The sequence below is a fragment of the Prionailurus viverrinus genome, chromosome X (assembly GCF_022837055.1).
Source record: "Prionailurus viverrinus isolate Anna chromosome X, UM_Priviv_1.0, whole genome shotgun sequence".
Taxonomy (NCBI): domain Eukaryota; kingdom Metazoa; phylum Chordata; class Mammalia; order Carnivora; family Felidae; genus Prionailurus; species Prionailurus viverrinus.
The window spans coordinates 19,704,491-19,728,639 of NC_062579.1; the positions used below are offsets into that span (position 1 = coordinate 19,704,491).

At 39.7% G+C, this 24,149-nt stretch overlaps 1 non-coding gene across 1 annotated transcript; it reads right to left on the reverse strand.

The window, feature by feature from the left end:
* Nucleotides 1-22,499: 22,499 nt before the first annotated feature.
* Nucleotides 22,500-22,572, reverse strand: TRNAQ-CUG (transfer RNA glutamine (anticodon CUG)). Its single transcript has one exon. It is a non-coding gene; the product is annotated as a tRNA-Gln (tRNA).
* Between the last annotated feature and the right edge of the window lie 1,577 nt (nt 22,573-24,149).

Genomic DNA, 24,149 nt, shown 5'->3' on the forward strand with positions numbered 1-24,149 from the left:
TGTAGTAAACACGCATGTTTGAGAAAATGACCATTCACCACCTGGGAGAACACTTACTGTGCCATTTTGAATCCGGAGGGTCTCCACTGATTCTGTAGTCTGAGGCACCAGAGCATTCAACGCGCGTCTTCCGCTCATTCTACGGGTCTGTGGGGAGCACGCGTGAATGACCACCTATGGAACTTCCTTTGGTTCCCTCTGTGTTTTGGAACCTCTGGGTTGTTCTCGGAGGAAATTTTAATGAAGGATGACCTCCCATGTGAAGTGGGATCCCACATTTGACCAGGGATTTCAGGTCTACGGGATTTCCTGGGGTAGCTTTTTTTTTTTTTTTTTAGAAGACTAAACGCCACTCACCCAGTCGCTCACTCACTGTGTCTGCAATGAGTATAACACGGAGCTGGCCTCACTGGGTCAGACTTCCTGAAGCCTCCTGCTCTTGCCCTGAAACGACGGGCAAGCAGATGGATGCCTTCCCTTTCTCATGAGTTTGGAGAAGAGAACCGCTGCACAGAAAGGACCCTCTCCAATTCTTCTTTCAAGTTCGTCCACATCAACGCTCCTCTATCCCTGGGTGGAGAGGTAAGCTATTGCCTGCAGAACCCATTTGCATTGTGTCCATCGCAAGATAACCCAAAACCTCCCTTTCAAAGATGCAGGCCCCCTCCACTTATGCTTGTGGCTATTAGAACGTGGGGCCAAACTGTCACGTAGGAGGTGCTGTTGCTTTTCACATCCAGAGCAACTCAAACTTTGAGAGACTGACTAACCCACTGTAACCTCACAACAAATAGGTTTTAATAAATGATATGCAGGGAACATGTTTCTATGTGCCCCAAGAGATATAGACACATGCATGAAAGTAACATAGGCATCTTGTCTGAAGACATTGGTTACTGAAGTAACAGCATGGATTATCATGGGGTGACCTGCCCCAAGCATACACAAGTACTGACATTTCACCAGTGCTAAAACAATACGTAGATGCATGGGCTTCCCTCACAAGCACTGGAGAGTCCACAGATCAAGCCAGTAGCAAGAAATCAACCTATATGAGAGGCAATATCAGCAGTTTCAGAGGAGACATAACAACACTACCAATGGAATGAGGATTCCTAAGACATGAAACAACAAACCAAAGATTGCCTATACCAATGTTAGCAGACATCTTTTCTATTGACATTGCTTTCCACAGCAAGAGCAAAATCCAAGGGGTGACATGTACCGAGGAATACATGAGTCTTCACAATTCATTCTGCAGAAACAATGAGTCTCACGGGCCTCTGCCAAAAGGTGTGGAAAGTCCACAGATAAGGCCAGCAGCAAGCAATCAGCCTGAAGGACAGGCCAACACAGCAAGTTCAGTGGAGATATAGCAACAATATCAATGGAATTAGGATTCCAAAGACATGAAACAACAAAACACAGATGGCTTATACCAATGGTAGCACACAACTTAATGACACTGCTTTTTGCAACAATAGCAAAATCCATGGGGTGACGTATATCGAGGAGTACACGGGTATTCACAATTCATTCTGTGAAAACAATAAAGAGTCCCTCGGATCTCCGACAAAAGACCTGGAAAGTCCACACTTCAGGCCAGCAGCAAGCAATCAGCCTGAAGGACAGGCCTAGACAGTAGGTTCAGTGAAGATATATCAACAAAATCAATGGAATGAGGATTCCAAAGACATGAAATAACAAACCATAGATCACCTATACCAATGGTATCGGACATCTTGTGTGAAGACATTGGTTTATGCAGCAACAGCATAGAATGCCATGGGGTGACATGCATCGAGAATACACAGGTACTCACATTTCACCAGTGCTAAAACAGTAGGTAAACACACAGGCCTCCCTCAGAAGCACTGGAGATCAAGCCAGGAGCAAGCAATCAGCCTGCAGAAGAGGCTGGGACAGCAGATCCCAAGGAGAGCTATATAGGAGAGCTATATCAACAATATCAATGGAATGAGGATTCCAAAGAAATGAAACTAGGGACCATAGATCACTTATACCAATGGTAGCAGACATCTTATCTAGAGACGTTGGTTTATGCAGCAACAGCGTGCAATCACAGCAAGCAGTCAACCTCCTGAAGAGGCCAGGTCAGCAGGTTCAGTGGAGATATATCAGCAATATCAATGGAATTAGAATTCCAAAGACATGAAACAACAAACCATAGATAGCCTATACCAATGGTATCGGACATCTTGTCTGAAGACATTGGTTTATGCAGCAAGAGCCTAGAATGCCATGGGGTAACATGCAGTGAGAATACACAGGTACTCACATTTCACCAGTGCTAAAACAGTAGGTAGACGCACAGGCCTCCCTCAGAAGCACTGGAAAGTCCACCTATCAAGCCAGTAGCAAGCATTCAGCCTGCAGAAGAGGCCAAGTCAGCAGGTTCAGGAGAGATATATCAACAATATGAATAGAATTAGGATTCCAAACATGAAACAATGAACCATAGATTGCCCATACCAATGGTAGCAGACATCCTGTCCAATGACATTGCTTTATGCAACAAGAGCAAAATTTCCATGGGGCGACACATACCAAGGAGTACACGAGTCTTCACAATCATTCTGCGAAAACAATAAGGAGTCTGACGGGCTTCTGCCAAAAGTAGTGGAAAGTCCACACATAAGGTCACCAGCAAGCAATCAGCCTGAAGGACAGGCCAAGACATCAGGTTCAGTGGAGATATATCAACAATATCAATGGAATGAGGACACTAAAGGCATGAAACATCGGAGCATAGATCGCCTATACCAATGGTAGCAGACACCTTGTCTGAAAACATCGGTTTACACAGCCACAGCGTAGACTTCCATGGATCAACATGCACTGAGAAGACACAGGTACTCACATTTCACCAGTGCTAAAACAATAGGGAAAACATGGGCCTGCCTCAGAAGCACTGGAGATTCCAAAGACCAAGGCTGCAGCCAGCAATCAGCCTGCAGAAGAGGCAGGGACATCAGGTACAGGAGAGATATATCAATAATATCAATGGAACGAGGATCCAAAGATATGAAACTAAGGACCACAGATCTCCTATACCAATGATAGCAGACATCTTGTCTGGAGACATTGGTTTACACAGCAACAGCATGGATTACCATGGGGCGACCTGCCCCAAGAGTACACGAGTACTCACAATTTACCAGTGCTAAAACAATAGGTAGACACACATGCCTCCCTGAGAAGCATTGGAAAGTCCACATATTAAGCCAGGAGCAAGCAATCAACCTGCAGAAGAAACCAAGTCATCATATTCAGTGGAGATGTATCAACAATACCAATGGAATTCGGATTCCAAGACATGAAACAATGAACCATAGATTGCCTTTACCAATCATAGCAGATATCTTGTCCAATGACATTGCTTTTCACAGCAACAGCCAAATTTCCACGGGGTGACATGTACCGAGGAGTACACGAGTATTCACAATTCATTCTATGAAAACAATGAGGAGTCCCACAGGCCCCCACCAAAAGCAGTGCAAAGTCCACAGATAAGGCCAGCAGTGAGCAATCAGCCTGAATATAGGCCATGACATCAGGTTCAGTGGAGATATAGCAACAATATGAATGGAATGAGGATTCTAAAGACATGAAACAATGGACCATATATCACCAATGGTAGCAAACATCTTGTGTGAAGAAATTGGTTTACGCTGCACTAGCATAGATTACCATGGGGTGACATGCATGGAGAATACACGAGTACTCACATTTCACCAGTGCTAAAACAATAGGTATACACATGGGCCTCACTCAGAAGCACTGGAGAGTCCACAGATCAAGCCAGCAGCAAGCAATCAGCCTGTAGAAGAGGCCATGTCAGCAGTTTCAATGTAGAGATATTAACAATACCAATGGAATGAGGATTCCAAAGACATGAAACAACGAACCATATATTGCTTATATGACTCATTGAAGACATCTTGTCTAATCACATTGCCTTTTGCAGCAACAGCAAAATTTCCATTGGGGAACATGTGAAGAGGAGTATACTAGTATTCACAATTCATTCTGCAAAAACTATAAGGGGCCCATGGGCCTCCATCACAAGCAGTGGGAAGTCCACAGACAAGGCCAGCAGCAAGCAATCAGCCTGAAGGATTGGCCAAGACAGCAGGTTTAGTGGAGATATATCAACAATATCAATGGAACGAGGATTCCAAAGACATGAAACAAAAGAGCATAGATTGCACGTGCCAATCATAGCAGACACCTTGTCTGAAGACACTGGTTAATGCAGCAACAGCGTAGACTGACACAGGGCGACATGTGCTGAGAATACGCAAGTACTCACATTTCACCAGCGCTCAAACCATAGGTAGATACACAGGCCTGCCTCAGAAGCACTGGAGAGTCCACATATCAATCCAGTAGCAAGCAATTAGCCTGCAGAACAGGCAGGGACAGCAGGTTCAGGAGAGATATATCAACAATATCAACGGAATGAGGATTTCAAAGATATGAAACTCAGGACCATACATGGCCTATGTCAATGGCAACAGACATCTTGTCTGGAGACACTGGTTTATGCAGCAATAGCATGGATTACCATGGGGCGAGCTGCCCCGAGAGTTTATGAGTACTCACATTTTACCAGTGCTAAAACAACAGGTAGACACATGGGCCTCCCTGAGAAGCACTGGAAAGTCCACATATCAAGCCAGTAGCAAGTAGTCAACATGCAGAAAAGGCCAAGCCGGCAGTTTCCGTGGAGATATATCAACAATAACAATGGAATTAGGATTCAAAGACATGAAACAATGGACCACCGATCGCCTATACCAAATGTAGCAGACACCTTGTCTAAAGACATTGCTTTATGCAGCAACAGCCAAATTTCCAGGAGGTGACATGTACCAAAGAGTACACGAGTATTCACAATTCATCACTTTAAAAACAATATGCAGAGCACAGGACTCCCCTAGAAGCCCTGGAATCTTCACAGATCAGGCTAGCAGCAAACCATCATCCTGCTGATGAGGACAATACAGCATTTTCAGGAGAGATATTTCAACAATATTCATTGAGTTAGTTTTTAAAAAATGAAACAAGAGATCATCGATTACCAAAACTAATGAAAGAAGACATGCTTTCTGAATGCTTTCGTGTAAGCAACCTCAGCATCGCTCGGGATGAAATGACATTAACCAAAATGTACACACATAATCACACATAACTGGTTGGAAATCTATTAAGCACCATCTATGCGACTCCCCTGGATGCACTTTTAAGTCCACAGATCTGATTGGAGCATGTATCAGCCTGCTGGAAGAAGACAAATCAGGAGTTTCACATGAGATATTTCAACTACGGGATTCCAAATATTTAAACAGAAAATGTGTGGGTCAGCAAAGCTAACATTCATGAGTGCTCTTTCTGAAAACTCTGGTTGTGGTGGCCACAGTGAAGCTGGGGATTAGACGACTTGCACAGAAAAGTGCACAAGTATTCTCATATCACTGGTGGGGAAACTATTAAGCATAATATATGGGGTTCCCCTGGAAGCCCTGGAAAGAACACCAATCAGGCCAGGAGCAATGAATTCGAGTACTAAGGAGGACAAAAGCAGATTCAGGAGAGATATTTCCACTACATTAATGGAATTACGATTCCATATAAGTAAAGCAAAGAATATGGATTAGCAAAGCCAAGGAGAAGAGGCATGTTTTGTGAACATTTTTGGTTTAAGTGGCCCATGATGCTGGGAGTAGAGGACCTGTACTGAAAAGCGCACAAGTATTCATATATCACTGATGGGGAAACCTGGGAAGTTGACAGTTTACGCTGGAGGAGGTAATCAGCCTGCTGAAAAACAGCAAACAGCAGGTCAGGAAAAATATTTCAACTACATTAATGGAATTAGGATTCCAAAAAGGTAAAACAAAGGATTTCGGGTCACCAAAGGCAAGGAGAGCAGGCACTCTCTCTGAACTGTTTGGTGTAATTGACCACAGTGGAGATGGGGATGGGATCTTCTGCAAGAAACATGCACATGTTTTTCACACATCACTGGTGGGAGAACTAAACGCTGCATGACTCCATGTGACTCCACGGGAAGCACAGCAATGTCCACAGATCAGGCCAGCAGGAAGCAATCCACCTTCTGGAAGAAAGGAAAGCAACAAATAGCAAGAGACGTCTTGCAAATTTGTGTATGCGTCGCTAATAAATATTGGCTTTGAGTAACTAATTTTATGATTTCAGCAAGAATCATTTGGAATGGGCGGATTCACTTGTCTTCTACAAACCCCTGAAACTCATTGCACACTGCTGTAAAATTTATGCATCGCCAACACATTTTTCAAAAAACGAAATTTCAGCATGCCAAATGTGATCACATAGTTGCAACACATTACTTATCGTGGGGCTGGTTTGTGGGTCAAATGAGTAATTTATGAACTACATGACACATTTAATAGAGCTTAGAGAACATATACCTGTGGACTAGTTCCACTTAAAATCCTTTTCCCTTTGTAAGCTTCCTCTTGAAATGCAATGGTTTCATTCTATTTAAATTAGAGGGAAAGAATGGGTGAGATGGGTGAGATGCCTGCTATTTCGAGCTTTCCTTCCACTCAGCGCATTGGGACAGTATGTCTTTTAGTATGTCCAGATTCCTGATTTACCTGTGTTGTTTTAATTCTTAAATAATCTCCCTTCCAACACTAGCCCTGTCAAAGCAGGGTGGCCTAATGCAGCAGCATCAACATCACCTTGGCACTCATTAGAAATGTAAAACCTTCATACCCTATGCCACATGTATGGGATCAGAGCCTTTGTGCATCAAGAAGGGGCCCAGCAATGTGATTTTCAACAAGCTTCCTAGATAATTTTAGAGAATGCTGCCATTTCAGATCCACCTGATGGTGCAGGAGGAAGCACTTACTGGGCCGCTGGACCAATGAGGAGGATCCTCTATTGGCCACTGAAGTTTCTGAGCTTTCAGAGTAGCCAATAACATCACTTCACCACATCATCACGGCAGCCCACGACATATCGGAAAAAACCATCACAGACGTGAGTCTGTGCAGATCTCTCAGGTGTTGTGAGCTCCTCGTCATTCTTAGAGAATGTGTTAATAATGGATTATCTCCAGTGCTCCCTTGGGCCAGTCAGGCAAACAGCCATTTTTTTTTTAATTTTTAATTTTTGTTTTGAGTAAGATAGAGAGAGAGAATGAACACAAGCTGGGGAGGGGCGGAAGGAGAGAGAAAGAGAAGGAGAGAGGGCAAGAATCTTAAGCAGGCTCCATGCTCAGTGTGGACCCCAACGTGGGGCTCGTTCCCACAACCCAGGGATCATGACCTAAGCCGAAATCAAAAGTCAGAGGTTTAACCAACTGAGCCACTCCAGTACCCCAAAAAGCCATTTTTGGATTATAGACTTTCTCAGAGAGCTTCTTTTCTCTCAGTTTTGAACACTTACTGTGTCTGCAATGACTTTGCTGCTGGGCTGAACTTGGTAAGTGGCAAATATTCTAAAGCCCCTTGCACTGGGCTTGGGACAATTAGGAAACCAACTTTCTCTGGCTCATGAGTTTGGAGAAAACACCCCCCTTTACAACTCTTTCAAAAAATATTTTGTGAAGGAGTTCTGGTCCAGGACGACAATGTGGAAAGACCTTGAATTCACCTGCTGTACGGACACACCAAATTTACACCTATTTATGGAACAATTCCTCCTCAAGAAGGTATGAGGGCTGATTGTACAGCTTCTGCGCATAAAAGAGCGACCATATACAGAAACCATATACTTAAGAGAGAGGGAGCATTGTCACCAAGGGAACTCCCACCCCCCCAAATACTTTGAAGTGCAGTGTGGAGGGATAGTACTGACCTTAAGCAGACTTACCTGCCCTTGGGCATGGAATAACAACTATGGTTTAACAGGGCAACTAAAATATTAAAGAAGCACCCCTAGAATTGTGTCCTATGGTGAAGGAGGCGTTTAAAATCAGTCTTTATCAGGTGATATGGTGAGCACCACTGTTACCCTACCCCTCCTCTTTCATAGCACAGATGGGAGCAGGGCCTGGGTGCCAAGCTGGCCTGCGCCTCAGTGAGCCCTGGGCTCCTAGCCTACACTAGCCCAAACACCTTGCGGAACAGGAAAAGAGCCGAGTCTTAAACAGCAACTAGGATATAGAGAAACTGTGGGTCACCTCAATGCCACACTGGGACACTGCTGATCAGGAGTCACTGTAGTGATCCTGTCATCATGCCAAGGTAAAGGAGGCACAAAACACTGTGGAGCATTCCACGTCTATAGCTGTTGGGCTTGAAGCTGCTCACTAGGGTGCCCCTGACACAGGGTGCTCTGGAACATCCTGGCTCACATCTGTTTTAGTTCCACCACCCCTGCTAGAGTCCCTTCCGTGCTTAGTCACCTCAAGACCTGTGGTCCACGCACCGCCTTGGCTCCAGACACTGTGCCAATGCATCCCCTGCACAGAGTGCCCCAGGATATTCCAGTCCATGCCGGCCTTGGCAGCATTTGCCTTGCTAAGTCCCACCTGTGCTGAGGACCCCAGGATACCAGGGCTTGCACTCACTTGGCTTCAGCTGTCCTGCCAGGACACTGTCTGCACGGAGAGCCCTATGACGCCCTGGTTTGCACCCACTTCAGTTTTAGGTCCTCCCAGGGCACCTTCAACACAGAGAATCACAGGACCGCCCCTGCCCTCACCCACTTTAGCTATAGCTGTCCTACCAGGGCACCACCTGCTCAATGGGCCCAGGACTCCCCAGCGTGCACCCCACCTTGGCTCAGGCTACCCTGCTGAGCCATCCCACAGCTCACACCCATCTCAGCTTGAGACACTCCACCAAGGCATCTTCTGCATGGACAGCCCCAGGACACTCTAGCTTGCACACACTTCACTTTCACTTGTCTTGCCAGAACATCCTTTGTGGGAAGAACCCCGGAAACCCTAGCCCATGCCAGCCAAAGCTCCGGTCAGGCAGGCAAAGTTAACCAGGCACACAGAGTCTACATAGGGGAAGACTGTATGTGAGACCATTCCTTTAAGGTTAGGAGAAATAACTGTTTCACCTAGTTCATAAAAACAGAGAAAATCAAGCAAAATGGGTAGAGAGAATATGCTCCAGATGAAAGAACAAGAAAAACCTCAGAAAAAAGACTAAATGAAACATAGATAAACCGTATGACGGATGAAGAGTTTAAAGTAATGATCATGAAGATGCTCACCGGACAGGAGACAAGGGTGGAAGAACTTGGTGAGAGTTTCAACAAAGAGACAGAAAATATTAAAAAGAACCAATCACAGTTGGATATAATAATTGAAATTAAAAATACACTAGCGGGAATCAACAGTACATTAGCGGATGCAGAAGAAAACATCGGTGATCGGGAAGACAAGGTAATGGAAAGCACCCAAGCAGAAAAGCAAGAAGAAATAATTTTAGAAAATGAAGATGGATTTAAGGGACCTCCTGATAAACAACAAGACAAAAGACATTGATATTACAAAAATCCCAGAAGGAGAAGAGAGAGAGAAAAGGAAAGAAGACTTATTTGAAGAAATAACAGAAGATAACTTCCCTAATGTCAGGAAGGAAAGAGACATACAGGTTCAGGAAGCACAGAGAGTTCCAAATAAGATGAACTCAAGGAGGCTCACACCAAGACCCATAATCATTAAAATGTCAAAGATTAAAAATAAAGAGAAAAAATTAAAAGTAGCAAGAGAGATGTAAGAAATTACATACATACATAGGAAATACCACTAGGCTATCAGCTGATTTGACAGGAACCTCAGAAGCCAAGGAACAGCACTGTGGTGGTTTCCATGTTTTCTTTTGTATGTTGTATTTTCTTTTTACCTCATATATCCCAGACCTGAACTAGAAAAACCAGGCAATCTGAAAATGCCAAAGGGTGCAGACAAAAATAAAAAAAAAAAAAGAAAAAAAAAAAGAAAAAAGCTTGCTCTCTTCGGACAAAGGACTGGGAAAGAAGCAGACAAATAAGACAGGAATTTTGTACACAATAAAATTTCTGTGCAAAACTCCAAACTCCCACCACAACTGAGGCCCTGTGGAGAACTTAGATATTCACCATTAATTACCAGGGTATAAAGACTCACTCCAATCTGTCCATCCCCTTGGTGACCTAATTTTTCCATTTAGTAGGCATGGGCATGGCTGAGAAAGAAAGAAGTAGGACTTGGTTACAGCCATGCAATTTAGCTAGACACTGAGATACCACCACACCTTTACTAGAAGGGATACAACACAAAAACATGACCCTAAGAAATGCTGGTAAGGATGCAGTGCAAAGGAGACGCTCATACACTGCTGGCAGGATGGACAATGGACTATCAGACTGCAAACTCTAACATATTCCAAATACCTTAAAGTATACCTATCATGTGATCTAGCCATACCATGTCTTCACATTCAACCAAGAAAAATGAAAACACACATGTACACAAAGACTTGTACGATAATGTACACACCATGGGAAAGAAAGGAGGTAGAAGCAGAAACAGGAAGGGAAAATGCAAAGTTGTACAAGGAAACTTGAGTGAAGGGATGAATATGTATAGCATTTTGATCCTGGTGATACTTTAGCAAATGTATATACAAATGTAAAACTTATATTGTTTAATTTAAATTTGCAAAGTTTATTTAAACTAAATTGTATTTCTATGAAGCTGTTACAAGCCATGTGACACAACAATATGTGTGGCTAAAGGAATATTTATAGCAATAAATGCAAAAATCTCAAAATACTGAGGAAAAATTTGTAATTCAATACCAAGCCAGTAATAGAAATGAAACAATAAATTTGGGGGTTGTGGGTGATAATAAAAGACATTCATAGAGAAGGCTAAGATACATGTTAGACTTTTCAAAAAGCTCCATAAACATCTGGCTAGAATGATTAAGGAAAAAAAAGATGAGGAAGCATAAGCATATATTCAATATCAGCAATGCAAAAAAGAAATTTTCATGCCATATCCCAGTGACACATACATAATTATATAAACAACTTTACCCTAAAAAGTTTGATACATGAAAAGAGAAAACACCAGGGAAAATATGCCCTAATGAACAATAAAACTTACAAAATCTCGTCAATATCTATATCTATGTACCAATCTCAACTGCTTATATCTACATTGTGTAAATCAACTGTGTCTATAGTGAAATACCGGGGCGCCTGGGTGGCTCAGTCGGTTAAGCGTCCGACTTCAGTTCAGGTCACGATCTCGCGGTCCGTGAGTTCAAGCCCCGCGTCGGGCTCTGGGCTGATGGCTCAGAGCCTGGAGCCTGCTTCCGATTCTGTGTCTCCCTCTCTCTCTGCCCCTCCCCCGTTCATGGTCTGTCTCTCTCTGTCTCAAAAATAAATAAACATTAAAAAAAAAAATAGTGAAATACCTTCTTATAAATGACTCCCACATACTGGTGCCCGAAGGCACAAACTTTCCCATATAATGGAAAAAGAAGTAACAGCAACCTTGCACAAGCCTGTCCAAATAATAGAAATATAATAATGTTTACCAAATGCTTTGTGAGATCCCAAGAAGCTTTACACCAAAATGATAAAAAAAATAAAAGTTAGGAAAATCAAGTTATATATCCTTTATCAAATTGGTGAATTCCCTTCTTCCCCCTCAAGCAGTGCTTATAATTTGACAAACAAAACACAAAGGTACTTCAACTATAATACCCCATGCACATACTGGGTTTAAACCAAGAATCAATTCTAGTGACAGAAAGATATCAGTATCAACTATCACCAAGAAAGGGAAAAATCATATTACACAATAGAGTGAAACAATATGACCATATTTACCATTAAGTCATGATTTTAAAAAAAAGCTCAAAAACTTCAGCAAATACCATACGTAGTCATAAAATACTGAAAATCTCCCTCTGAGACCATGCATTGAAATTAAACAGTAAATTAGCAAGACTGTTGTATTCCATACAGTTAAGTATTAACACATATTCTGAGAACAAAAAATGTTACTAACCTTTTTATATACATCATAAGAAATGGCACAAAACCCTATACTACAGGGATATACTTTTATGGCTTTTTTGCATATACTGATCACATAAAACTTGAGAAGGTTTTAACCCTTATTGTTGTCATTTTTTTCTTTTATTATGGTAATAGAGACCGGAAAATGTAAAATAAACTTTACTATACACTTGACATTTAATTCTATAGAACAATAAAAAGATAATTCTTTGTGACCAATTTCCTAACGATCCTTATTTAATGATGTTATGAAGAGTTCAACTTCACAAATTATCTTCCCTCATATCTTATTTCTATTTTTATGATTTTCCCTTTTTCATTTTTAAATCTAACTTCTTCCTAATATCTTATATCTCATTCCATACTACATAAACATAAAAAAGTGAAGTGTAGATCCTTTAAAAATTATTATTAATATGTCATCATAAAGTGGGTTTTTTTACTTATATCTTTAATTATGTACATTGCCTCAGTCCTTTCAGGCTGCCATAACTAACCATAGACCAGGTAGCTTATAAACAATAGAAATTTATTTCTCAAAGTTCTGAAGGCTGGGAATTCCAAGATCAAGATGCCATCAGGTTCAGTGTCTGGTGAGAGCCCACTTTCCTGATTCATAGATGGTCATTTTTCCCTGTAACATCACATGGTTGAGAAGGTGAGGGAGCTCCCTGGGGCCTCTGCACAAGTCCAATTCATGAGGGCTCCATCCTCATGACTTAATCACCTCCCAAAGGCCTCACCTTCTAATACCATCACCACGGGTGGGAGGGGGTTAGGTTTCATCAAATGAATACTGGGGGGACACAAACATTCAGTCAGTATGTATGGTATATGTACAGTGTAAGATTTTCAAAAAAATGATGATACGTAACTCTTTTCAGAAGTAACTGTAATTAGCTGAGAAGTGTGTAAACAGATGTAAACATATACACATATTAACATGAATATATTCACATAACTGTACACATATTTGCATGTAATTTACCATCTGATTTCTTCATTATTAGCAATATACCTTGAAGATGTCTTTTGTAACATCAACCTAATATGTAACATCTACATCTAATTGGTTGTAAAACTACATAGAATTCATAGCATACACATAGCACCATTTATCAATAAATAGCTGTTTTAAGGAAAATTTCACAGCAAAAGAGCTAAATGAAAGAGAGATAAGCAATATGCCTGATAAAGAATTCAAAGTGATGGTCATAAAGATACTCACTGGACCTGAGAAAAGATTGGAGGTTCTCAGTGAGACTTTCAAAAAAGATATAAAGATTTAAAAGAGCATCAATCAGAGATGAAGAACTTGATAATTGAAATTAAAAATACACTAGAGGGAATCAATAGTAGACTAGAGGAAACAGAGGAACAGATTGGTGAACTATAAGACCCAGTTATGGAAAGCGACCAAGCTGAAGAGCAAAAAGAAAAAAGAGTAGTAACAAATGAGAATAGGTTGAAGGCACTTATCAACATTGTCAAGCGTAGTAACATTTGCTTTATAGGGATCCCAGAAGGAGAATTAAGAGAAACAGGGCAGGAAATCTATTTGAAGAAATAATATCTGAAAACTTCCCTAATATGGGGAAGAAAACAGACCTGGAGATCCAGGAGGCACAGAGAATCTCCAATAAAATCAACCCAAGGAGGTCCATACCAAGACACAAAGTAATTAAAATGGCAAAAAGTAGTGACAAAGAGAGAATTTTTAAAGTAGGCAGAGGAAACAAAACAGTTACATACAAGAGAAACCCTATAAGGCTATCAGCTGATTTTCCAGCAGAAATTTTGCAGGCCAGAAAGGAGTGGCATGATATATTTAAAGTGCTGAAAGGAGTTCATAACCACTAAACCATCCTTACAAGAAATGGTAAAGGGACTTCTTTAAGTGGAAAACCAAAGATAGAAGTAAGAAAATTATGAATACAAAGTTGTAAAATAAGACAAGATATACATAAAACGTGGACAGGGAAAGTAAAAAGTAAAAAGTTCTTTTACAATGTGCTCAATCTAAAGTGACCATCAACTTAATATATATTGCTGTATACTTAGGATGTGATATATGAACCTCATGGCAACCACAAATCCAAAACTTGTAATAGGTACACACACACACGAAAAGAGAAAGCTAAACATGACATTATAGAAAGTCACCCACCACAAGGAAGGAATAGAGGGATAAAAGAAGAAAGGAATAGAGAACTACAAAAACAACAAGAAAACAACAAAATGGCAATAAATACATATCTATCAATAATTACCTTAAAAGCAAATGGTATACACACTCCAATCAAATGACATACAGTGGCAGAATGGATAATAAAACAAGATCCATCTTTATGCTGCCAACAAGAGACCCCCTTTAGATCTAAAGACTCATAAAGACTGAAAGGAAAAAGATGGAAAAAGATATTTCATGCAAATGGAAGCAAAAAAGAAGCTGGGGTAGCAATACTTAATATCAGACAAAGTGGTCTTTAAAACAAAGACTATAACAAGAGACAAAGAAGTTTATTGCCTAATGATAAAGAAGTTAATCCAACAAGAGGATACTATAACTATATATATGTACACATCCAACATTGGAACACCCAAATACATAAAGCAAATATTAACAGACAAAACGGATACATATAAGTCTCAATACATTTAAGAAGATGGAAATTGTATCATGCATCTTTTTTCAGAAAGAACAGTATAAAACTAGAAATCAATCACATACCACAAACCTGGAAAAAACACAAACACATGGAGGCTAAACAACATGTTATTCAACAGCCAATGAGTCAATGAAGAAATCAAAGAGGAAATAAAAAAATACACAGAGGCAAACAAAAATGAAAATACAAGGGTCCAAAATCTTTGGGATGCAGCCAAAAGAGTTCTAAGGGATACATTTATAGTGATAAAAGCATGCTTCAAGAAACAAGAAAAATCTCAAATAAACAATCTAAACTTATACCTAAAGTAACTAGAAAAAGAAGAAACAAAGCCCATGGTTAATAGAAGGAAGGGAATAGTAAAGATCAGAGCTGAAGTGAATGAAATAGAGACTAAAAAGATAACAGAAAACATCAGTGAAACCAAGAGTTGGATCTTTAAAAAGATAAACAAAACTGCTAAACCTTTAGCCAGTCTCATTAAGAAAAAAGAGGCAATGTAAATAAAATCAGAAAAAAGGATAAATAACAACCAATACAACAGAAATAAAAATTATTATCAGAAGACTACGAAAAATTATATGCCAAAAAATTGGACATCCCAGAAGAAATGGATAAACTCCTAGGAACATACAAACTTCCAATACTAAGTCAGGAAGAAACAAAAAATCTAAACAGATCAATGAATAATAACAAAAATGAATCAGTAATCAATAAATTGCCAATGAACAAAAGTCTAGGACCAGATGGATTCATAGCTGAATTCTATCAAACATTTAACAGAGTTAATACCTATTCTCTCAAACAATTCCAAAAAAGAGAACAGGAAGGAAAGCTACCAAATACATGCTACAAAGCCAGCATTACCCTGATAATGAAACCAGACAAAGACACTAAAAAAGATGAAAACGATAGGCCAATAATATCCCTGATGAACATAAATGAAAATATCCTCAAGAAAATATGAGCAAACCACATTCAAGAATACATTAAAAGAATTATTTATCATAATCAAGTGGAATTTATTCTGGGTATACAAGGATGGTTCAATATTTGCAAATTAAATAACGTGATACACATCAACAACACAAAGGATTAAAAATTATATAATCATCACAACAGATGCAGAAAGAGCAGTTGACAAAATTCAACATCCATTTATGATTAAAAACTTTCAAGGTGGTTTTAGGGGAAACATACCTCCACATAATAAAGACCATATATGACAAATCCACAGTTAACATAATACCCAGTGGTGAAAAGCTGAGAGCTCTTCCTTTAAGGTTAGAAACAAGACAAGGATGTCCACTCTCACCCTTTTTATTCAACATAGTACTCAAAGTCCTAGCCACACCAATCAGAAGAGCAAAAGAAATAAAAGGCATCCAAATTGGTAAAGAAAAAGTTAAAGAGGCACTATTTGCAGATGACATGATACTATACACAGAAAACCCTAAAGACTCCACCAAAAATTATTAGAATAAATGAATTCCATAAAGTTGCAGGATACAAAATTAATACACATAAATCAGATGTGTTTCTATACACTAATAATGAAGTTGCAGAAAGAGTCAATAAGGAAACAATTCCATTTACAATTGCACTAAAAAGAATAAAATATCTAGGAATAAATTTAACCAAGGAGGTGAAAGATCTATACTCTGAAAACAGTAAAATATTGATGAAAGAAATTAAAGACATCAAAAACAAATGGAAAAATATTCCAAATTTATTGACTGAAAGAATTAATATTGTTAAAATGTCCACACTATCCAAAGCAATCTACACATTTCATGCAATCCCTATTAAAATATCGACGGCATTTTTCACAGAACTAGAACAAATAATCCTAAAATTTGTATGGAACCAAAAAAAAGACCCAAAATAGCGAAAGTAATGTTAAGAAGAACAATGCTGGAGGTATCACAATCCTCCATGCTGGAGGCACACAACAGATTTCAAGATATACTATAAAGCAGTAGAGGGCAAAACACTATGGTACTGGCACAAAAATGACACACAGATGAACAGAACAGAGAGCCCAGCAATAATCCCACACTTATATGGTTAATTAAAATATGACAAAGGAGCTAAGAATACACAATGGGGGGAAAAACAGTCTCTTCAATAAATGGTACTGGGACAACTGGACAGCTACATGCAAAACAATGCAATTGGTTCACTCTTTTACACCACACATAGAAATAAACTGAACATGGATTAAATACCTAATGTAATATCTGAAACCATAAAACCCCCAGAAGAAAACACAGGCAATGATTACTTTGACACTGGCCATAGCAACATTTTTCTTGATGTCTCCTGCAGCAAGGAAAACAAAAGCAAAAATCAACTATTGGGACTGTATTAAAATAAAAAGCTTTTATACAGTGAAGATGACCATCAACAGAATGAAAAGGCAACCTACTGAATGAGAGAAAATGTTCACAAATGACATATCTAAGGGTCAGCAGCTAAAATATATAACTTGTAGAACTCAACATCAAAAAAAAAAAAAACAAAAAGAAAACAAAACAAAACAAAACAAATAATCCAATTAAAAATGGGCAGAGGACCTGAATAAAAATTTTTTCAAAGACCAACAGATGGCAACAGACACATGAAAAGATGCTCAACATCATTAATCATTAGGGAAATGCAAATCAAAACCACCATATATTGCCTCAGAGACTTTTCAGAATGGCTAGAATGAAAAAGACAAAAAGTAAGTGCTGGTGAGGATGTGGAGAAAAAAGGAACCTTTGCGCATTGTTGGTGAGAACGTAAATTGGTGCAGCCACTGTGAAAATCAGTATATAGGTTTTTCGAAAAATTAAAAATAGAAATATCATATGATGTAGTAATTCCAAAGAAAACAAAAACATTAACTTGAAAAGATATTTGAACCCCTATGTTCATTGCAATGTTATTTACAATGGCCAAGATATGGAAGCTACTCAAGTACACACTGACAGATGAATGGATAAGGAAGATGTGGTACATATACAAAATGGATTATTATTACTCAGCCATGAAAAGAATGAGATCTTGCCATTTCCAGCAACATGGATGGACCTAGAGAGTATTGTGCTAAGTGAAATAAGTCAGAGAAAGGCAAATACCACATGATTTCACTTATATGTGGAATCTAAACAACAAAGCAAATGAATAAATAAACCAAAAGCAGAAATAGATGCCAAAATACAGAAAACAAACTGATGGTTGCAAGGGTGGGGATGGGCAAAATGGGTGAAGGAAAGTGGGAGATACAGGCTTCCAATTATGGGATGAGTAAGTCATTGGAATAAAAGGCACAGCACAGGGAATATAGTCAATAGTATTGTAATAGCGTTGTATGGGGACAGATGGCAGCTACACTTGTGAGCACAGCTTAACGTATAGACTTGTCGAATCACTATGTTGTACACCTGAAACTAATGTAACATCATGTGTGAATTACGCTTCAATTTAGAAAATGTAGATAAATAAACAGAAGAATGAAAAAAAAAATTCTCTCTTCTACCACTAACTCTCTTGCACATCTTGATTGAGTGTTAGGCTCACGGCTACAGAAGCAGTTCCGGTGAGGTCCTTTGCAAGATCACAAATCACGTCATTTTGGAATAGGTTATTTGGCATTTAGTGTTTTGGTCTTTGAAGTCTTGGGCCACCCTCTCATTTAACAGGAACTATTGCTTTTAATATCCAAAAGAATACAGATGTTCACAGTACCTTCACTCAGAGCACTTTAATTATTGGCACACTCGGTACCTTTTAATAAAATGTTTATTTTGGAGAGAGAGAAAGAGCATGAGCAGGGGAGGGGCAGAGAGAGGGGAGACAAAGGATCCACAGTGGGCTCCGCACTAACAGCAGTGAGCCGGATGCAGGGCTCAAACTCACGAACAGTGAGATCACGACCTGAGCCAAAGTCAGATGCTCAACCGACTGAGCCAGCCAGGCACCTCCCGGTACATTTTTAAATCCTCCTGAAGAGGTGCGGAGACCGACCTCAAGCTACATTTTGGCAGTGGCTACATACTGTTGTGTGCTCAGATTGACCTTATACCAGAGGTTTCCCCACTCAGAAGCATATGGGGCAGTTACCTCCATCTGGCACAAGACCTCCTTCACCTCCTCACCCTGTTCAGTAGCACACGTGTGGGAATAGGTTTCTCTGGTTTCCACTCTGAGTTCTGCCGCTTATTTGTTCTGTGGCCTCAGGCAAAATATTTAATTCTCATCCTTAGTTTCCTGACTGCTAGATTAGACACATTTCAATACCTTACCTGGGTAGTGACGGGGAAATGAGATGAAAATATTAAGATCTATTGTAGCTTTAGCATAAGCACACAACACAGGAGAAATCCTCGCTAGTCAAACTGACCAACTGCCAGAACCTCAAAATGTGATCACTGAACAGCATCAGTGACATAAACTGGAGTCTTCTAAATGCAAGCTCTCATTAGACCAGTTACTGAGGTCTACCTATAACACTACGGTTACTTGAAATTTGTATTTTTTGTTTTTTAACTTTTAATGTTTTCCTGTCTTCAAAAGCAAAGCATCCTTTCTACTCTCAATATACACACCTTCACAGAGTGAAAAACAAATGGTGTAGTTGGGCTAACCAATGTAGATTTTTTGAGCCCACCCTTGCTTCAGTGCCGGAGTCCAGCTCCAGCAGGTCCAGGAACCTGCTGGAGCCATTCCCGAAGGACGAACGGCATCGGCAAAAAAGTGAAAATAAAACAAAACTAGAATAAAAAAAATAAAAATGGACGCAGACAACCGCAGTGTGTTTAACTGGCCGATTTATTGCAGCAAACGTGGCATTATATATGCTAGTGATTTCCTTGTAGCATACGTCATCTATGTTTTTCTAACATTATCTAATTTTGAAAATGTTCCTATGTGTAATAGACCTTTAAGAAATAACAGGGCGGTTTTCCCCTAATTTTCCTGCATACCCTTTGATTATTGATTAATTTCTTACATTATTCCATTATGCATCTGCGTTTATCTATAATCTACAAAGCGTTTGCTTTGCCGTTCTCGTGAAAGGCCCTCCATTTCTCAACACCCCAAGTGGAACAGTTACAGGGACGTGACCTCCTGACCACATGAGGCCAGAAGAACAATGTGTTCGCCTCGGTCTGAGGTGTCAGGAAGGGGCCGAAAAAGCCTTAGAAACCCATGCCCCATGCATTCTCAGAGACACCATGCACCTAGGAACCAATGAACCATTCTGTAGCTTAACCGACTAGGTTCAGTCATCATCTGGAATGCCTCCGGGGGGCCAGGTGGGCCTAGGGGTTGAAGTCACCTGTGCCCAGAGATACACCCCTTAGTTGCCGGAGTGGGGCTTTCAAATCCATATGTCTCTCCTTTACAGGCCCTCTTTGCTGGCAAAGGTATGAGGCTATCCTTCCTGTAAGTAGAGGAGTCTTCATAGGGGATGGCAAAGGCTAAACGTAAGGCCGCACAATTTCTTGCAGAACCTTTCTTCCTACTGGTTCTTTTCCCAGGGGGCCTGCAGAGGGCCATTCCCCAGCAGACACTACCCCAGGTAGTTTTAAGGCCGAATTACCTGTAAGCGGGAGGACAAGAAGCTTCGCTGTCGGTGGGCCGCCTTGCAGTCACCAATCTGTCCACAGCCCGGGCCCTGCCACTCAGGCTGGGACAGCTCGGCTTCCAGCACTTCAAATGCATCCCAAAGTTTGAGAATCACTATTCTCTGTAAACTCAACTGAAGCACAGATTTTATAAACCAGAAATTTTGATTTAGTTGAGGTAGGTTGTGAGCTGGGTAACAGGTTTTAACAAATCTACTCGGAATTTATTTGCAGTTAGTTTGATAGCCACTGCTCTCCTGTCCAAATTTACCAAATACAGCAGGAAAAAGCCTTGTGTTTCCATCAATGTCAGGAAAAGACCTCACATTGACCTAACAAGGATTATGGACTCACCCCTAGACCAAGCACTTTGGCCAGGGGGATGGAGGGTTGATTCATGGAGTCCTATTTTTTCCCCTGAAGTGTAAGGAAGTGTCAGCTCTACTCGCACTTGGAATGAAATTTGGGGTTGTTTCTTGAAGACATACCAGAAAATTGGGAACTGGAGAGTGGAAAGAGCAAGAAACAGATGTCCACTTAATGATTTAACTTTTATTGCCAAGTCTTTCTTAGTGTTTCCTTGCAGGTCTGTTTTTGTTTGCTAGTTTATTATTTCAGGGTTTATCATGGTCACATTCATGTTTCTTCTCAATCATAAAACACTTTTTAAATTTTTTCCTAGAAAAAATATTACTGTTTTGGGTTTTCTGCATTTCTGAAATACAACTGCATAAGCACCTGTCTCATTTTTCAATCTCTTATATACACATATGTATATACATACACATACATATATATGTATGTGTGTGTGTGTATATCTGGATATACAATAACTCTTTAATAACTCTTGTGTGTATATCTGGTCACAATAACTCTTTAATTCCTAAAAAAGTTTACTCTGTCTTCTCTCATGTCAAACTTATTGCACACGCTGAAAGGCTGTCTATTCTCTCATTTAATTTGGCAATGAGAAAATTATCACCTCAATCATCTAAACATTCTCCCAGAAGTTCAAGTCTATTTAATTAGACAAAAACAAAAAGGCCTAGCAATGTCAGAAAGTACTCAAAGATAACTATCTTGTAGGTGTGTAAATAGTTATGATTGCATATATTTGTAGGCAATGCTGGACAACTAATAGTCATTAGAATTAGAAGTAAAAGAATTAGAATTAAAAGTATTTTATAAAATGGAAAATAAAAACATAAAGGTATAAATCATTTTCATATATAACAAAATATCACTAAGACATTGTATAGGACAAAATACACAGAAGTTGCAAAAATGTATATACTGTGCACTCAAAGGTTAACTCTGAGGCCTGGATTGCCCAAAGCCTATATTTGCCTAAGTTCTTCAGGGCTAGTCCTTGTCCAGCTTTTGATATGAGCCCTTAGAATACTTGCCTGATAAGAATGTGTTTGTATAGTTTATGCTAGCAGTGTGATTTATGGTAGATTTCTCTTTGTATATGCCTGGGGCTTTGAGGCATTGAGGCATCCTGTCTCAATTAGACCTGCGTGAGGGCTGGCAACTGAGGAACTAAGGTGAGTGACAGAGATGCTCCATGCTTACAAGGGTGTCAACATTTTGTATGTACTGTAGCACATTAGTGCTGGAAAAAATTAGCACTATCTGTAGAATTCCATAAGAAAAGAATAACTGGAGGCTTGTGCCTGGTGTCTCCTGGATCCCTCCTTATGTGTCTTTTCCCTTTGCTGATTTTATAATACACTATACTTGTGAGTTTAATAGCTTTCCTGGTTTCTGTGAATTCTTTTAAGAAATCATCAAGATAGATGATACATGATAGAGGGTGGTGTTAGAGATCTCCAGTACACAAAGGAATAAATAAAGGAATAAAATGTGAACACATTAATTACTAATTGTGTGTGGAGTAGTCCTCACTTAAACTCTCCAGAAAGTCCCCCTGAATCCATGACTAAATCTGTTGTATTTGTAAGCCCACGCTCCTACTTCAACACGTCATAGCATTCTAGATTAGCATTGTAATTTCCACAGGTTAGGAAAGTAGCAAGGGATTAACCTTCTAGAAGAAATTAAGGCAGAAAATTTAGAAGAGATTTTTATACTATTTTAATAAAGTTAGAATTCCAACATTTTAAAAACAGAGCTTTTTGTTTTGGTTTTCTAGTAGGGTCTACACCCAACGTGAGGCTTGAACTCAGAACCCTAAAATTCAGAGTCACATGCTCTACCAACTGAGCCAGCCAGGCACGCCAAAAACAAAGTTTTATCGATCAAGGAAGCCAGTATCAAATAATCCTTTGGGCAGCTGAACATGATACTCTTGATAGGCTTGGTTTATGCAACCCTAGTGGAATTAGGGATGGGGTTATCTTTATTTAAACCCCCTAAATTGAGGTCTCAGGGTGGATAATTCCTTAAAGAAAAACTGGAATGTAATTCTTCAAGATAATGTCAGAACAAACCAAAATCCCAGGTGTAATATCACTCTCTTGTCACTCTATGATCCTTACATGACTCCTCAAGTTTGGAGGCTCAAGAGAAGTCAATATCACTTCACTCTATGATTCAAGAGAACACATGTGTGAAGAAGGCACAACTTTGACAACCTTCAGTCCTTTCTCCATTGATGAATTCCTGTTTATCCTTCATATATAGGGAAAAATTCAAAGAGCAGTTTTTCAGACTATGTGGATGGAATGGAGCATACAGGCTAAGTGTATAATCTCTGGACTCCTATTGCCTGGGTTCCAATCCCACATGCACCAATTAATACCTGTTTTAATTTGTATATGTTTCTTACTTTCTCTAAACCTATCTTTGACCCTCATAAACAAAGATAATAGTATTCACCTTATGATGTTACTGAAGACTAGTGAAACAATTCAGATAAAGCACTTAGTACTAAGTAAACAGTAAGCGTTCAATAACTGTTAAAGATTATTATTATCATTAATTATTCATCATCCTAGTCTCAGTAGCACTTTTAATTATTTTGCTCCCTTAGTTGCTGTGGAATTCCCTCTTGTGTATGGCTTTATACTTTTTGGTTGCCTTTCCTTGGGCTTGTTTTCAAGATCAATCTCCTTTACTAACACAGTCAATGATTAAACACACCAGGCCTCAATCGCAGGACACGAATTTCTTTTTTTCAGTACTTTTGAGCAGTCTAGTTTACTTTTATACTTTCATTTACCAATTTATACCCTAATAGCTCCCAAAAAACATCTCCCTGTCACAGATATCATTGCTGAATTCCATATCTCAACATTCAAAGGCATTCTTGCCATCTCTACCCAATTCGATAAGAGGAATTTTACAATCATATGTAAAAGGCTAAATTGAGATTTTTATCTCCCAGTTCTGTTTTTCTTATACTCACCACTATCTGTGCGTGTTAGCTGTTCTGGTCTGAATGCCTGTGTCCTCCTAAAACTCTCAAATTGAAATCCTACCTCAACCGCAGTATTAGGAGGTGGGGCCTTTGGGAGGTAATTGGATCATGAGGATGTAGCTCTCACAAATGGTATTAGTGCCCTAATAAGGGGGAAACCAAGAGAGCTCTCTAGCCCTCTTTTTGCCATGGGAGGATGCAAGAAGATAGCTGACTACCAACTGGATGAGGGCCCTCATCACAACCTGTTCGTGCTTGCACTCTGATCTCAGACCTTCAGGCTCCAGAACTGTGAGAAATAAGTTTCTGTTTTATATAAGCAGCCTCGTGTATGGCACATTATGCAAGCCAAAACCCAGGGGCCAATCGTAACATTTCTTTTTCTATTATATCCAATCCACTGTAAGCCCGTGTAACTTCCACATATTTCCA